The sequence below is a fragment of the Beta vulgaris genome, chromosome 2 (genome assembly GCF_026745355.1).
Source record: "Beta vulgaris subsp. vulgaris cultivar EL10 chromosome 2, EL10.2, whole genome shotgun sequence".
NCBI lineage: Eukaryota > Viridiplantae > Streptophyta > Magnoliopsida > Caryophyllales > Amaranthaceae > Beta > Beta vulgaris.
In genome coordinates, this window is record NC_079203.1 from 50,742,070 (window position 1) to 50,746,750 (window position 4,681).

General features: G+C 31.7%; 1 long non-coding RNA gene across 1 annotated transcript; it reads left to right on the forward strand.

The window, feature by feature from the left end:
* The first annotated feature begins 201 nt into the window (after positions 1–201).
* Positions 202–3,801, forward strand: LOC104906391 (uncharacterized). The gene is made up of 2 exons (XR_007271594.2): positions 202–289; positions 3,160–3,801. It is a non-coding gene; the product is annotated as an uncharacterized LOC104906391 (long non-coding RNA).
* Positions 3,802–4,681: the final 880 nt, after the last annotated feature.

The window sequence follows — 4,681 nt, forward strand, 5'->3', positions numbered from 1 at the left end:
TCTCCCTCCCAAAATTAAATCTGATATTAATTCAAAATTAAAAAAAAAGTCTCTCTCTCTCCCAGAATTATCACTACCCAATTTACCCAACCCAAATACCACTATTGGTACACCGTGAAGACTGAACGTCTGAACTGAAGAACACAGCGTCACAGCCAGTGAGCCACCACCACCGACACTGGAATCACTGTCGCGGACTGCGCGTCGCACCGAGCACAACACCGCCAGTCGTGCCTCCGCCAGAAGCCGCCTCGCCGGAAAACAGAGCATCGCAAATCGCAATTCGCAGGTTTTTTTTAAAAAAGTTAGTTTTGCATAATATATCTTGTATTCTTGTATTTCATAGCATTAACATATAATTTATATGTTTATAATTAATAAATTATAAAATCTGAAAAATCATTCTTTGTAATTTAGTTTTTACGATTGAATGATTAAACTAGGTAATTACTAAATATTAATTGAATTATTGAGTAAGTGATTTGGAGTATTTCAATTTGTGTGATGAATTAGTTTGTGGAATATGTGGTATGTGATACTTTAATTTATGTTTTTGTATGTAAATTGTATTAATTAGATTTTATAAATTGATTATAGAAAATAATGAGTCATGCATCTAGATCTAAAAAATCAAAGGGAATGAGAGAACCCGATCTTCAACAATTTTTGGCTTGTCATTTTGTTATATTAAATCGTTTGTAATATACATGAGAGTATTTTTAATTTGTTATTCATCGTATCCCCAAGTTTAAAATCCTGGCTCCGCCACTGCTTGTAGCAAATAAAAAAAGACGGAGGGAGTATATTATATCTTGAAGATTTGTTCAATTTAAGAAATGGGTCATGTGCAGTATGATTGTACAAGACACGTGGTTTCAATTATCTAATATCTATGTATCAAAGCATTCCTCTTATAATTCATAATTAGTTGTTGATCCGAATGATACCCTTGAGTATTTACAAATCTCAACTTGAAGTGTTAAATCAAACACTTGAGATAAGTGGAAAAAAAAGTTGTGCAAGTATTGGATTATGCGCGTGAAATAATCTTCCAACTCATTTTATATTTTCTACATAATAAATTATAATAATTAGCCCTATTTGGTAATTAGCGAATAGTTATTAGCTGATTGTATTAGCGGGTAGCTAATAGCTTATTGTATTAGTTGTTTGTATAAAAGTACTTGTATAAGTAGTTTTTTTGAATGAGAAATTTCATTAATTGAAGGCCAAACGGCATTCAATTAATGAAATTTCTCATTCAAAAAAACTACTTATACAAGTACTTTTATACAAACTACTTGTATAAGTAGTTGGTTGCTACATAATTGTGTAAAATGACCAATAATGACATATGCATATTGTTGTATATATTTTTTGTTTATTGATTTAATTTTCAACATCTTTAGGACATAAATGTAATTAACTCATCTACTCTCATACATCTAATGTCAAAAAGCTTATCCTCCAACTTTTTCAAAAAGAGTTTTTTGGGGGCCTAATCAGCTAATTGAAATCTCTTTTTATCAAATACTCAGCTTAGAGATTGACTAATTAAATTCTATAATATAAGTTCAAACCTTTAATTATGCCTCAAACCTCGCTTTACCAAACAAGGTCGTGAATCATTGATCAATATAACCTTTGACTTCAAGAAAGTATATATATGTAAATATAAAATTAATTATAAATACTAATTAATATAATTTTGTTTTTAAAATTCAGGTTAATGTGTAAAAATATACCCGACGCATTTTCTTTTTTTTGACGGGACAAACGCAATTTAAGAAGATTAAAACTTTTTTTTCTTTTCTTTTATTTGTAAGGAGGTTTATTCTCCTACTAATGTATTTCAATTGCCTTAGGAAAAGCGAAAATTCGGTAATGTTGAGTGAATACGATAATTTCGATACTCCAAGTCTCCAACAATCTTTTTTTTCTTGAAACATTTCAGAACCCAAAAAATCTTCCTTCTTAAACCTATTGCTTGATTTTGTCTTGATTAATTCTTTTCCCTAATTCCTATTACATGCATTGAACTTTATAAAATAGCATGAGCAGATCAGAAACACTAATTAACTTGTATTAGATGCTTTTCTTGATCTTAAGTTCAAGTGTTGTTATATATATATGTCAATTCTAAAGTCTAAAACTAATGTAATTCCATTCTTTGTGCTTTTTTCTAATTCTTGGTGATATTGCTCTTTTGTTTTGTAGTTGTCATCCTTTTTTATCGATAATTTCGCATAAAATGGTGATAAGAAGATTTAGAAGCATCAACGAATAATTATGATTCGCAAAGAAAACTAATCATTTTATTCTTATTTAGACTACACCATTTTGATACCTAAGTTTTAAGGTATATACTATATACCACTTTTCAAGGCCATATATCTACTATATGGAATAGTCTCCTGCCTTCATGCCATAAACTTTCAAATTCTTGATTCTGTCAATACCAAAGTGCGTATTTTGTATCGTTATTTTCCATCTAAAAAAGTACGACATCAAGATAGTCTATGAGACTATGAGCTATGTTAAAGTGTCATAGTATCAAGCCCGAGCCTTAGCATGTTCAAAGTGGAACATAGAATAAGGCTTCACTTTTCAATTTGAAAAAAAAAAAGACGTGAAGTTGATAGTCAAAATGTGTATAAATTTCTTAAATTCAGCTATTCTTGGAATTTATCAAAAGATTTTGCATAGTTAATACTCCTTCTGTTTCAAATTATAACGCATTTTAGCTAAAAAAATTTGTTTCAAAATATAACGCGTTTTACATTACCAATGTAAAATTAAATGCAATTTTATACTATCAAGATAAGATTATAGGTTATTTTCTATTATGAATACAATATTTAATGTCAATTCTTATTACCTATGCAAATCTAACTAAAACTAACTAAATTCTTAATATGCGTAAAAGTGGTCTACATGCCTTATAATTTGAAACGGAGGGAGTACATGTTTGTTATTTGGTTTACTTACATATTTTAGTGGTTTCTTTGAATGTTTTTTTATATATGAGTTTATTTTTCAATATTAGCACAGAGCGTTTATGTTGTTCGATAGTGCCGGAGCTGTATAGTATCTGTTTGTGTCGTATCTTACTTGCCTTGTGCATGTTCCGTGCCATTTTTTCCTTGTGCCGTGCTTCAGGTCGGCAAACCATTGCTATCATATGCATCAGTAAGTCCGGCCACAAGTTGGAGGACGAGACGTTGGTTGGATACCGGAAAGCCAACGCCGGCGAGCTGGTCAGAAATCATCTTCAGTTTCTGGCAATATGCAGAAACGGTTTTAAAATTCTCGAGTTGAGTGTTAGAGAATTGTTGTTCGAGATATACGGCCCGGGAATGTTTGTTATCCTGAAAAATGTCTCGAAGACGTTCCCAGGCCTGTTTAGCAGTAGAATCAGGTTCTAAGATAGTGAGCATAAGGTCCTCATATATGGTTCCATAAATCCATTGAAGGACTACGGCGTCGACGCGATCCCATGCGTTTTTGTCCTTAATTTCCGGTGGCTCGGCAGGGGTGATAATATGATGGAGGACGGTGTTGGCGCGAGCGGTGACTTTGAAGAGCTCGGCCCAGGAGGAGTAATGGGTGTTTTCAACGTCAAGAATGAGGGGAACATGATGTTTTATGTTAAGAGAGAGAAGATTGGACGAGTTCTTGGGATCGACAGTCATGGAGGATGGCTCGTTGGGGAAGACGGCTAGGTTTAGAAAAGAGGGGGGAAAAATACAACCTATGCTCTGATTATCATAATAGAATAATATCTTCCTTGATTTTTTTTGAGGGGAATAATATCTTCCTTGATTGATTCACAGAATACAACGTCCCTTATATACATAACTAAGTAGTTCTAGAAATATGGAAACTATAACTGAAATAGAGATATACAAGGAATACAATGAATACAAGGGAATATTACATATTCTAACATTCATATATAACCTAGATTAGCTAAGTTTAAGTCTGATAAAGCCTCTTTGATACAAGTCCAAATATGTTAAAATCAAGTAGAAAAAGAGTAAGTATATTGTTGCCCTTACTAGAACGGATAATTATGCATGGGTGAGGGGATCTTATCCATCCACCCATCCTGGATACACATGCATGTATAAAATAATTTAAGGAATTATGCAACATTTGATAGTTGGAAGCTTTTGAATCGTACTTCTTGAAACAAATATTACAAAATCAGAATGCTGCAGGCCGATAGATCATAATGTTGATTCGATAGTGATTTTCCTTAATTTACCAAATGGATGGTGGATAAGTTGATTAAGTTCTCTAATATAAAATGTAAATTTGAACCGAGAAGCACGTAGAATATTTATAATAAAAACTTAATTTTGCATATTTTGCTCATCTAATTTTTTTTTTTTCTGATGGAAAATTTAATCATTATAAAATGTAGAGAGTGAAATGGGAAATTCTATAATGTACTTCCTCCATATTTTAGTTCTACCATTTTAACTTTTGACACTATTCACATATTCTACTTTGACTACCTTATACTCTCTCCGTAGCTCCATCCCATAATATAATGTTCATATTCCTTTTTTTAGTTTCCTAAAATATTGTGCTTGTTTTCGTTTTGTTCAATTTACTTTTGCTTAACTTAACTTCTTTTTATTGAATTAACTTAATCAAACTTAAACTATATGATAAT